We start from the raw sequence: 14027 nt of genomic DNA, 5'->3' as shown, positions 1-14027 counted from the left end.
TGGGAGTTTTTGGAAACTCCCATAAACTCAAAATTCGACCCTTGATAAATCTGCCTCTTAGTTTTCTCAGGGTACTTTAGAAACGATTTGTCAAGAGGAGATTGATTGTAACCAAGGATTTTGTGATACAGATGATATAATACATTTATAGAGGTCCTCCTCTTTTTAGGAAAAGCCTCAAAGACATCTATGACCTAGAGATAAACTGAGAGATTAGTGGAGAAAGACACACAAACTGCAAGAGTATTAAATGGTTACATTCCTGTGTAGATGGTTACTATATAAAGTTTTATCAATCCTTCATACTAGCTAATACACTCATAAGTTAGTTACTATGACAGGCTCCTTACTAGCTAATACACTAATAGGTTAGTTACTATGGCATACCCTGGTACAAGATGGAAAATGCTTTCAAATGCCTCAAGTTATAGGAGGGTAATAAGGCACTTCTGTGTTTCTAGGATCTGCCTTTCTATTATAAACTTTATGCAAGTAGAATCTGGGTACAGAACCTGAAGTAGCTAAGGGTATCTTACCTGGCACCATGAACCTGATTCACACCAATTGTTCCCACACATTTTTAAACATTTTTTCTATTGCAGCAGTTTTTCATTTGTGTTAATGAGGAGGTTTAAGCCTTCCTTTAAGTAAACAACACATTGTGAATTATTTTACAAAGTGAGCATTCTAGAATAGTTCAGTAAAAATCCATTACAGATCGGCTACTTACATTAATATAGATCTTCTTGGAAATGGAAATTACACATTTTATCCACACTTGCAATTTTCTGTTAATCACACTCCATAAAATACAGTACAAACATACAGAAATAATAATAATAATAATTGGTTTTAATCAATCACAATCTGTACGACCTGTACTTCTACCCATGACATAATTACTGCTTATTATAATAATGATTTCTTTGATCTAGTTGATTGAGAAATCATTAACTTGTTTGATTTAATTATGAGAACATTGTTAGCATATATTACCGATATCTCTAATTAAGGACTAGGATTAAAAACAGGCAAAAATTCCACCAGAGGAATTCTGACTGTTTTATTCCAGACCAACAGCCAATGGCAATTATAGGCAACTGGGATTTCTCAAAATCTTCTTAAATTTCTTATGCAAGAATGTGTTGTAAACAGCATATCATGTTTGCAGGTCAGTAGGACCAATTTACAATTGCAACTGCAAAGTGCTATTTCAGATGCAATTTGCCACAAATTTTACATAGAGTGCAGTGAATTCCCCACAGTTCCAGTATCATTGCCAATGAGCTTTGCACTGCATTCGCCACCATTTTATCTGATACATCAAAATAAAAGCAATTATGCAAGCGTATGTGTTAGTTAATCTGGTGTATATTGCAGTTAAATAATTCATAGAGGGATGTCTTCACTTCACTGTGATTCTTTGGGGAAAAGTCTGTTGCACCTATTGACATAGCCCACTGTGGGAAATGGAGAAATGTGAGTGGAGAAATGGTGAGAAGGGCTGGTTCATAACCAGAAGTGGAGAACCTTGGAATGACATTGTGACAAGTTAGGTTTAAAAAAGAGACACGTTCATCAAGTTCAACCTTTTAACTCTTTTTTAACCTAACTGCTAATTGATCCAGAGGAAGGCAAAAAACCCAGTTTGAAGTCTCTCCAATTTGCCTCAGAGGGGGAAAAAATCTTTCCTGACTCCAAAATGGCAATCTACTTGTATTTTGAGCTATCTTCCATAACCATGTATTCCCTCACTTGCTAAAAAGCCATCCAACCCCTTCTTAAAGCTATCTAATGTATCAGCCTGTACAACTGATTCTGGGAGAGAATTCCACATCTTCACAGCTCTCACTGTAAAAAAAACCCTCCTGAAAATTTAGGCAGAACCTCCTTTCTTCTAATCAGAATGGGTGACCTCGTGTCAGCTGGAAAGACCTACTGGTAAATAAAGCATTAGAGAGATTATTATACGATCCCCTTATATATTTATACATAGTTATCATATCACCACTTAAGCGCCTCTTATCCAGCGTCCAGTCCAGTCTTTCCTCATATCTAAGATTTTCCATACCTTTTACCAGCTTAGTTGCCCTTCTCTGTACCCTCTCTAATACAATAATGTCCTGTTTGAGCACTGGAGACCAAAACTGTACGGCATATTCTAGATGGGGCCTTACCAGTGCTCTATACAGTGGAAGAATGACCCCTTCCTCCCTTGAATCAATTAATACAGCTCAATATATTTGCCCTTGATGCTGCTGACTGACATTGCTTGCTACAGCCAAGTTTATCATCTACAAGGACTCCAAGGTCCTTTTCCATAATGGATTTGCCTAGTGCAGTCCCATTAAGGGTAGAAGTGGCTTGGATATTTTTACATCCCAGGTGCATGACTTTACATTTATTAGCATTGAATCTCATTTGCCCAGATTGCCAGTTTGTCAGGATCCTGTTGCAAGGATGCCACATCCTGAATGGAATTGAATGGGCTGGATAGTTTTGTGTCATCTGCAAACACTGATACATTACTTACAATACCCTCTCCTTGTCATTAATGAACAAGTTAATTAAAAGTGGACCCAATACTGAGCCCGAAGGGACACCCACTAAGAACCTTACTCCAAATAGAGAATGTACCATTAACAACCACCCTCTGTACCCAATAAATAACTGGAAGCAGAATCTATTGGTTATTGGTTTTATCCAATAAGCTTGACACAGTGCCCAAGGATCAACACAATTGAATGTCAGACAGGTCAAGGTCAAAAACTAACTAATAGCTTGAACTCACTGATTAAATGAAATTAACTTTTTTTCAAGTCAGTCACCACATCCTATCCTCTCTTCTGCTTTACTTAACACACATCTCCAAACGCAAGTCAATGACTATGATCTGTTATGCTCAGTTTATTTACATAAAACATGTCTCTCCTAGAATAGTATTGCCATTCAATTAGCACTTTACCTTGGCTGACTCTCTTTCTCCAGCACAAAAATGACTGTGGCACATAGATTCCTCTTGGTGGGCTAAACACAGCCTTACATTACAGTATATTAGCTGAGTGCAATGAAATCCAAACCAATTTTTGGAGAGAACCTCTTCATCAGGTTTACCCGTGGACTTCATTAGGTACAGGCTTGTGGATGTGACCCATGCTTTACAGTAAATGTTACAATATGTGCAAAAAAGTATTACATTGCGCTGCCCTCTATTTCTCCCACACTGGTGTGGTAACATAAGTAGCTATTTTCTTCTCTTCTTGCTGACACTTCAAACACATCCACATCTATTCAGCCTTCCTGTTCCATGATGGTGCAGAAAGTTTACATCTTCCAACCTCTCTCTCTCTCTCTCTCTCTCTCTCTCTCTCTCTCTCTCTCTCTCTCTCTCTCTCTCTCTCTCTCTCTCTCTCTCTCCATTATTGGGGCAAATGGCTTCAGGATTAGGTAGTAGGGATATAGGAGAAATCAGCCATCTGGGAGCAGGCAGAACAGGCAAGACTGGTAATGGTGAACAGGCAGGGCAACTTGGGGGTAGGTGCCTCCCTATAGCTTTCTCTGCAATATAGCATTCACTGCTTTTTGTCGGCCTTGGTAACCTACGAGCTGCTGCTGCCTGGCGAGTTTCTCATCTTGCCTCATGGCAGCATTGCATTGTGGTGACAGGGATTAAGCTGTGCTAAGATCCAAATAAATCACAAATAAGGCACACATAAGGCAGAAATCAAGGCAGGCAGATTGAGTATAATGAGCGAATGCCGCAACTTGCTCATTATGTGTATGCTCATGATGTCAGAAGCTCAATATGCGCATGAGCTCTGCACAACATGGCCACTTGCACTGGGAACTCTCTCCCGGTGCAAATGTCCTAGCGCTAATGGTGGCAATTTTTTTTTTAAAAAAAAACTATTGTTACCTCCAACTGGAGTGCAGGTTCTAATAGCCTGCACCTTTTGGTTCGGGAAAATATTTTCGTCAAAACAGTTGCCCTTTAACTCGCAGCTCCACCCCTTTTCAGTCCGTTGCTAGAATTCTTTCATTCTTCCTTATTTTCAAGAATTAACAGGTTCCCCAGCTAATGAAATCATCATCGCTTTTCATTAAGCAAAAAATACACGAGAAAATCCTAATAATTTCAAAGCCCTTTATTTATTTATACATTTCCCCCAGTGGAACTATGCTCATTATTAATGAAGCTATAGCACCTCCTTTCCTGCCCAGTTCAAAAGGCAAAATTCTATTTTATTAAGTGGGTATGTTTATAATAATTTATGCATTGCTCTCCTAAAAGGAGCACTGGTCTGGGGAAAAACATGTATGCTGCAGTACTATTATTAACATGAGTATTAAGTATTTGTAGAGTTCACATACAGTATGTAATCAGCAGTGCTGTTAAAAAGGAGAAGAAAGTATACACTAATGACTTAATATCAGGGAAATAATATTGTTCAACATGCAGGAGATGAGCAACATGTTTCAATATAAATATGGTAGTGAATCAACCTATTTTTGATAACGTCCCTGTAAAAGCTAACACAAATAATATGCATGATAAAACAAAATGCAATTGGTGGTTTTTCTCATTTATTTTATTCTTCTCAGCATAAATCTTGTACATATGTAAAGAAACCTGCAATAGATAACACTGGGCCATATTTAAGATGTTTTTCTTCAGTTTGTAATCCATTTAATTAAAGAATAAATAAATAGATTTATCCATCACTTTTAAGTATAGCGACATCACAATTTCTTCATTAACGATATATATATATATTGCAAGATTCATTAAATATGTAATAATATGCTTTGTATCACTCCTGTTTTCACAGCTTCTGTTAGAATTAGTGGGAATAATAATGAGAATGGCAAGGTATTTATGTATTTTTCTCTCTGTCTCAATTTCTTAAGTAAGGAACTTGTCACATTTGTTATGCAAATTTCTTTTTACTGCATATAATTTCCGCAATATGTGAAAATGCCTCTCCAAACGCCTTGAAGTATTTTTTTTTTTTAATATTAACATTTTATCCTTGAAAGCTGCCTGCCTTTCAAAGAAACGAACATAAGAGCTGTATAATTGCTCTCTTTTCATGGAGGTGAAAGAATCAATGAAACATTTAAACCATTTGATGAAAAAAAATAAGAATAGTACTTTTTGAAAACAAAGCACATGTATGCATTAACTGGACCTAAGTATGCAATTAGATACAAAATACATGCCATCCACTTAATAAGTGCCCATTTGGAGTGAGCTCTATTGTACAGGGGTTTCAAAGCCCTACATATTATTAGGGGAATTGATTTTATATTTACCGTATATACTCGAGTATAAGCCGACCCGAGTATAAGCCGAGGTACCTAATTTTACCTATGAAAACTGGGAAAACGTATTGACTCTAGTATAAGCCTAGACACAACTACAGCCCTGTCTCCCAGCAGCGCACATTCTGCCAAAGCGACCCCCCCCCAGCGATCAACCGGACTTCTTTGCAAAGTTGATGGTGACAGAGAATTGCCAAACGGATTACTGTGCGCATTGTCCCACTGTCCCACTACCATGTGCAGAGGGTGCTGTTTGATATTGCCATCACTGTTAATCTTTCGTATAACCAACAGAGGGCGCTGTGTGATATTGCAGTCACTGTTAATCTTTCATATAACCAACAGAGGGCACTGTGTAATATTGCAGTCACTGTTATTCTTCCATATAACCAACAGATGGCGCTGTGTGATATTGCAGTCACTGTTATTCTTTCATATAACCAACAGAGGGCGCTGTGTGATATTGCAGTCACTGTTATTCTTTAATATAACCAACAGATGGCGCTGTGTGATATTGCAGTCACTGTTATTCTTTCATATAACCAACAGAGGGCACTGTGTGATATTGCAGTCACTGTTATTCTTCCATATAACCAACAGATGGCGCTGTGTGATATTGCAGCCACTGTTATTCTTTCATATAACCAACAGAGGGCGCACTGTTATTCTTTCATATAACCAACAGAGGGTGCTGTGTGATATTGCAGTCACTGTTATTCTTTAATATAACCAACAGAGGGCGCACTGTTATTCTTTCATACAACCAACAGATGGCGCTGTGTGATATTGCAGTCACTGTTAATGTTTCATATAACCAACAGAGGGCGCACTGTTATTCTTTCATACAACCAACAGATGGCGCTGTGTGATATTGCAGTCACTGTTATTCTTTCATATAACCAACAGAGGGCATTGTGGGATATTGCAGTCTCTCCCCAAGTGTACTGTTGGTATAGGAATGATTAAAAGTGACTGCAATCTCGGCAATGCGGGTCGGTACCGCTGACCCGAGTATAAGCCGAGGTAGACTTTTCCAGCACATTTTGGATGCTGAAAAACTCGGCTTATACTCGGGTATATACGGTACATGGGGCATAGCATAAATATATAAAAAAAAAAGGGGCAACATATGCATGTTGTATTTTGCCAGCTCTGTGCCATGCCCAAGCAATCATGCATATTTAATTTACAATGCCATTGTCTACTTTTTGAAGGCAATAACAAATCAAATATTAGGCATGAGTACCATGCGTGTTCTAAATGCATTTCTTGCAAGGTTAGCTATTTTCCTCTTGCTGGATAATGGTTGTCCTTATGTACTAATCAGAGGATCGATTGGAGATTATTTTTTTTGTACTAGTGTAACATTAATTGCAGGCTGGTAGATGGTTTCTGCTAAGGTGCAAAATGGGTCCAGCTGGTCTGCAGAATACAGATATTTTAAATGTCATGCAAAACATGTTTCCTGTATAGTCAAGACATTTTTGATTACACAGTGGAGGCTGGTTTACTAATCAGTTGTCTCTGGTGAATAAGATCACCCAGCTTTTCCTTGGTTTACAACTGAGTTTAATGTCAGTTGTCGGGTTGAGGAGATGAGTGGTACCAGTATCTGAACTACATTTTTTAAGCCCAAGGTTGATGTTAGTTTGCAGTGACTGCCTCTGGGTTTATGGGTTAGATATGCTATGCTCACATTTGGATTGTTGTGTTAGACTTATATGGCAGCCAGACTTGTCATGTGGCTATGTGTAGTCTGATAGCACCATAGGTAATTCCAGTTTTCCATAATGGTTATCAGCATTAATTACTGCACCAAGGTTTGGATGGCCAAATAAGTGATTAAGGAACTGTTTAGACTGACTATTCAGTAAGCAGTTTGCCTGGAGAAATTCTAAATTGTTAGACAACTAAAAATGGCAAGTGGTATAGTGGTTTAGGTAAACAGGATACAAATCATATTGTAAACATTCATTTTAAGTTAGTTTTCAGTTTTCAACACAGTGAGCATATCATGTATAATTTTTCATTTCCTGATATTTTCCTAAATTGATAATTATGGGCTCCCTTGTGTCAGGAAATGCCGGGAATCAAACTCTTGCCTATTTGTTGAACCAGACCTGCACTGTTCTCCTGAGCCACTAGGGTCCCTTAGAGTCAGTGTGGGTTTGTTATTATGATGGACTTGTGCTATCTCTCTGCTGCTCTCTTGCCCCATATTAACTTAAACTGTTGTCAATTAGCAACTGTTGTCCTGGTTGCTTGATCATTAAGCTCCCTAGCCAGATCTAGCCTGTGACTCCTTGTTCTTTGCCTTTGCACTAGCCTTGTTCCAAGTTCCTAGTTCTTAGTCTCTGAGTCTTCTCCTTGTTCCTGTACCCTTGTCCTGGTTTCCGGCCTGCTTCGTGTGGATCTCCCGGTACTGACATCAGCCTGCTCTCTGGACATTCTCATTGACTCCCTGCCTACTTCGTGTGAACTCCCAGTACTTACCTTGGCTTGCTCTCTTGACTTTCCCTTTGGACTTCTGCTGTCTCGACCTCAGCTTGTTTATTGGACCTTAGCCATCTGTCTCAACGTTTGGCCCATTGACTGGACTTTGTTTTGCCTGACGGTATCTCATTTATTTTGTTTCTTCACTGGTTACTGTTTGGCACCTTTTTTCATGAAATCTTTACTTTTTCATGGCTTCCAAACTCCATTCTCCTATTTATGGTTATACACCGGGTTATCTAGTATACAGGCTCCCTTCTTCCTATCTGTCCTCAGTGACAGAACGTGACACCTTGAAAATGAGTGAATCTATACAGCAAGTTTAAGAAAATCTGTACATTTCAGTGTAAAACATTTTTTTTCTTTTCAAATCTTTTTATTGAGTTTTCACCCAGAAAAAAAAGAGACATTTACATGACATCAATGTAAAGTTAAAATATGTCCTCTAGCAATCTAAGTATGCCATAACAAACTTCTATTTGAACTACAGAAGAATATTGCTTGTTCAAATAAACTTAAAACAAAGATAAAGTAAGGATATCAAGATATGCTACAAGGTTATATGGTAAGATCCTAAATATATCAATGGAACAAAAAGTAAAAAGTACAAAATAACAGAAAACAGTAAAGCTCTGCTGGGTGAAAAACAAAAAGACTCATGTCCAATAATTCATTCATAGACCTCAATAACAGTATTATGATTATGTCATAGTCCAAAGTTTTTTTTAAATACAATTGATTATGACATAGTCCAACTTTTTTAAATACATGGGTAGAAAAATTACCTTTATAAAGACTAAAAAACCTCCAGCATTGAATGAAAATGGTATAAAATTATGATATTAACTCAGGTTTAATAATTACTGCTTTCCCAAAACATTTGGAGCAAAAAACAGCAGCGAACAGGAGGCTTGGTATGTGGTTCAGGGATAATGGAAGAGTTTTGGAATGATGACTCTACTGGTAGAGAAAAAAACAAACTGAAGGTGCCTGACTGGTGACCTGGACAATAGTTTTTATCAATAATTCATAGAGACCTTTAATACATGAAAGCAAAGAAAAATTTTCATACAAATGATTGGATTGTACAAAATTACTAATTTCTTTCTCACTTTATATCACTATTTAATCATACTGAGGACATGCTTTTATTAATCAAGGCTGTATATACAGTATTACATGTTAGTACTGGTTCTGATTATTCAACTATTATTAAACCATATATTTCATAAATACTGCAGTATTCTGGAATTCATAGTATTTGAAGTTGAATTAGTAGTATTTGCAGTAGTTGAAATAACTCTGCTCAAAACATATATTCCATGTTTAAATAGACAAATCTGATGTTTCTTGACTACAACTCCCAGAATGCTTGAACTCTAGATAATATTTGTACAGAAAACTTGTAGTTCAGCAAAATCAGTATGGATGATCAAAAGTGTCTAGATAACCTTAAGTTGGATTTTTGTTGGAATTCTCTCTTTATGTTAAAGAGTTTAACAACATATCTCCAGCTGTCTTTCACTACATGAAAGTAGTTTTATAATGTCTGAGTCAGGAAACAATTGCTTTGTGGCTGAGTTCTATTTTTCTGTGTGATTAAAGTGAGCATATCACTTAGACCACATACTGCTTCATGCAGAGTGTTGCCTCTCTGAGATCTCTACAATGCATTTCCTCCTATTGACCTGTTTTATATCATCCTTCAGTACTTTACACATTGATTGCTCATCATCCTTACAAGTGTTTTGATTCACTGCAGCTCTCCATGCTGGAGCATTGTTCCAGACTCACATCCGATTTATTTACTGGTTAATTATTAAGGGGCTTATTTATCAGATTTTAGAGCTTTGTGAGCTTTTTTAGACCTCAAATGAATGCAAATTAATTCTAATTTTAAAAAAAACCTCAAACGTGAATTCAGGGTAAACAACCCAAAAACTCAAACTGATTGAGTTTTCCATGGGAATCGCTTGAATTAATTGAGTTTTCGAGCTAAACTCACCAAAAAAATCTTGAAGATCATGAAGGCTATTAACATCTTCAAATGATTCAAGGGACCTCTGGCATTAACTTCTACATGACCTAGACAGGTTTTTATATAATATATTTTTTGATTCAAACTATACAGGGTCAGGGTATAATAAATCTCGAAAAATTCAAGGTTTTTTTTACCTGAAAAATCTACATTTTTTTCTAGAAAAAACAAATTGACCTTTAATAAATCTGCCCCTTATTTTTTCTTTTTATTATTCATTCTCAGTTGACATTACTGATTTCATATTTTCCTATGCCTTTTACAATGCAATTGCTATTACATGTCATTTAATAATCTCAAATGAATGAGCCTGACCAAGCCATGTATGTGCAATATGGTGGTCTGACATGTTATAGGCTGATTAGAGCACATAGGGCATTGAAACTTTTAGACTTAAGGGTGGTTGAGCTAAAGGCCAATTAGAATGAGGAGTGGGAAGCATATTTAGCAGAATGGACCTACTAAGGGGTCATTAAAATACAACAAAGTTATTGATATATCCAGTTCATATATAATCAATTCCACTAGCCAGTGTTCTACTGTTACTTTTCTGATTACTTCCCTTTGCATAAATGCTTTTTATTTTGTATTATGTTCGGATTTTCTTAATTAAGCCTAACAAAAAATGAACTCCCACAACCAGATACTGAGCACATAATAGTTATTTAGCAGATTTTGTTGTCAATTCTTAATTTTGCTTTCATCTCGTTAAATGAGATATAAACTGTTATTTAACCATGCTTTATTCAAATGTAGCTATAATTGCATTTCTAGTAAACTTCATCATCCTCCAAGAGTTAAATCTTGACAGGAACTGTAATTTGACATCAGGGTTGTTTTGTTTTATGGGATATAAACTCTCAGTAAAAAAGCCCTAATATACTATCCTTCTTCTGTGAAGTAGGTGACCCAAATTTAATTACAGATGCAAGAATATGCACCAATGAGAATCCTGCTTACCAGTCTACTCTTGTAGGCCTGGTTATATACATTAATTGTAATCCAGACTTAAAGGGATTCTGTCATGATTTGTATGGTGTAGGTTTTATTTCTAAATTACACTGTTTACACTGCAAATAATTCTCTCTACCATGTATAATGTAATTCCTGAACCAACAACTGTATTTTTATAACTTATAATATTAGTGTGTAGGCAGCCATCTCAGGTCATTTTGCCTGGTCATGTGCTTTCAGAAAGAGCCAGCACTTTCAAACAGGCTATTGTTTCTCCTACTCAATGTAACTTAATGTGTCTAAGTGGGACTTGGATTTTACTACTGAGTGCTGTTCTTAGATCTACCAGGGAGCTGTTATCTTGTTTAAGAGAGCTGCTATCTGGTTACCTTCCCATTGTTCTGTTGTTAGGCTGCTGGGGAGGAGTATGGAGGAGGTGATATCACTCCAACTTGCATTATAGCAGTAAAGAGTAGTGATTGACAAAAATTTGTGAAATTCGCGAAACAGCGAAAAATTCGCAAAACGGCGCCAGCAAAAATGCGATTGCGTCCAAAAAACCAGAAGCCGCCGTATATTTTTTTACGCCGGTGAATTTTCGCTGCAGTTTAGCAAATCACGAGAATTTGCCGTTAATTCGCGCCTGCCAAATAGATTTGCCCATCACTAGTAAAGAGTCACTGTAGTTTACTAGAGCACAAGTCACATGACTGGGGGCAGCTGGAAAACTGACAATATGTCTAGCCCCATATCAAATTTCAAAATTAAATATAAAAAAAAATCTGTTTGCTCTTTTGAAAAACAGATTTCAGTGCAGATTACCTATTACTATTACCTGATGCATTTTGAGAAAAAAAAATGTTTTCCTATAACATTATCCCTTTAAAAACATGGGTAAAGCATAAGGCCTTTGGGTGAGAGTATAAATATGCTGTACAATACAGGCAACAGGCCAGGCATACAGTCATGGCTTGAAACCATAAAACACTTGGGCCCAAGATCATTTTGCAGACCAAGATTGGACCCAATGGCCTTTTTTTACTGTGAGCAGGAAACAATTTCAGTTTGCATGATGGGACTGTAAATCATTTGTTTCATGATAATATTCCATTTATTCATTGAAATCTATCAAACATTTTTGTGATATCAAAATATGAATAATTGTTTGTTTTATCTCAGAGAAAATGGCATTTTATTAAGAATTGGCCATTTTAAAAAAAAAACAAAACATCTCTAAACAAGATTTTAGTTACTTTAATATGTGAATGTTTCTTTCACCAGTACACGTGTACCAATGTGGGTTTTTATTTCATTAGCTACATCCTAGTGTTTCTAAAATGAAAAGCGAAATGAACATCGCATAATTAGCCATTTTTTTCATTAAGCTAATTTTGCACCTGGTACCTGCAGGAATATCACTGCGGCACTTGAAAAATGACTTCAGTGGTGTACGGCACTATGAAGATTTATCCCAGAGATGATTTTATTGCATGGTTACCCAAAGCAATTAAATCAATAAATCTTAACTGTCAGGAATGTTGGCTGCATGCCAGGTGTAAATGAAATGCGTGAATATCCATAAATAGGATTCCTGACAACTCATTTCTAGAATTATTTAGCATTTTGGACCTTTAACTTTTGCATTACAGTTATCCAATTATCTAATTTTTAAGAAACATTGATTTTAAAGCAGAATGTACAAAATGGAATTTTCCAGGCAAAGCTGCTTCATGTGGTTAATGGATATTGTCACGGTCTAAAAAATCAGGTTAGAGCTTCATTTAAATTTTAATTTTACTGCCGTCTTTATCATTTTGACCCTGAATGTACACACAATGGGTGGGACAATTATTTCAAGATAGGTAGCATTCTCCTGTTCTCAACTAAAGAGATTACGTTCCTCCACTATAAATATCGATATTATTCTTATGCAAAGGATAAAATATAAATCCTTGCTAACCTTCACAATCCTGCCTGTCCATCACTACATGTCTTCTGTTGTAATGCCATCATTTCTGGGGCACCCTTTTTTCACACCACCCACTTCGCCTAACCTCTCTGCAAATTCATCCATCAATTACTCTATAAGGCACTTTATTTCAGCTTCTTCAATTCTAAGGGGGTTATTTACTAAAATCCAAATTTAGTTCATTATTTAAAAAAAAAACAAAAAAACCTTGACCAAACTACCACACCCGATTTAGCCTTATTTATCACTAAAATAACTTGAATAGATTGGATTGGGAAAACCCAAATCGTACAATTTTTTTCAGACTTTTTTCCAGAATTGCTCGTTTTTTTGGGGTTTTTGCCCATGAATTTATTGTATTATCGGGCTTAACCCTGTGCAAGCCATGATATTTTCAAATTGGGATAGGTACATCTCCCATTGACTTATACATGACCTTGTCAGGTCTGAGATAGCAGATTTTTGGATTCTGGCTTTTTGCAGCATCGGGGTATAATAAATCTTGAAAAATTTATTTTTTTCACACTAAAAATTTGAGTTTGTGCCCCAATAAGCCAGATCAGGTAAATTTGAGTTTAGTTAATAACCCTCTTAAACACCTATATTTTACATTTTCGAGCAATAGCACAAGCTAATCAGCAGCTAGACAGGCCTGATAGGGTACTGCCGTACATAGTTAATTTTGTTAAGGCTCGTCGTGACTGGCTACACACATTTTATAGTCCTTGAGATAAGATTCAAACAAAGGAGCCATTGGCTAGGGGTATTGGCTGGTTTTGACCCACATTTCAATTTAAGGGTGTAATATACCATAAATGAGAGACAAAACAATCAATAATTTGTAATTATTTGCTGTTGTGCAATTAGCCCAAAATTGTAAATGAAGGGACAAATATTTTTTGTATGTTTTAAAGTTAAAAAGTTATTAATAATGTCCTAATTTAGTGAACACTTAGATGCCATAGTTAGATGTTACAAATAGTATAGTGACATTTGTCTGTATGAGATAGAGGGGGCAACAATAGATACTGATTGTTAAAGCAACACTGCGCTACAAATCTGTCCTGCAAATTCTCCAGTGCCAGCATTTTAAGGGGAATTCAACCCCCCCAACTAATAAAACCCCTCCCCCCTACCCTCAATAGTCCCCCCTCCCTGCTCCCCCTGCACAGGTGCGCAAAAAAAAGACTTTAATAGGCGTCAGCGACATTTTGCCTATGGCAAATTTTTGGTGAAACGAAACGGGTCAAA

The sequence above is a fragment of the Xenopus laevis genome, chromosome 8L, assembly GCF_017654675.1.
Source record: "Xenopus laevis strain J_2021 chromosome 8L, Xenopus_laevis_v10.1, whole genome shotgun sequence".
Taxonomy (NCBI): Eukaryota; Metazoa; Chordata; class Amphibia; order Anura; family Pipidae; genus Xenopus; species Xenopus laevis.
This window is presented reverse-complemented; position numbering follows the sequence as displayed.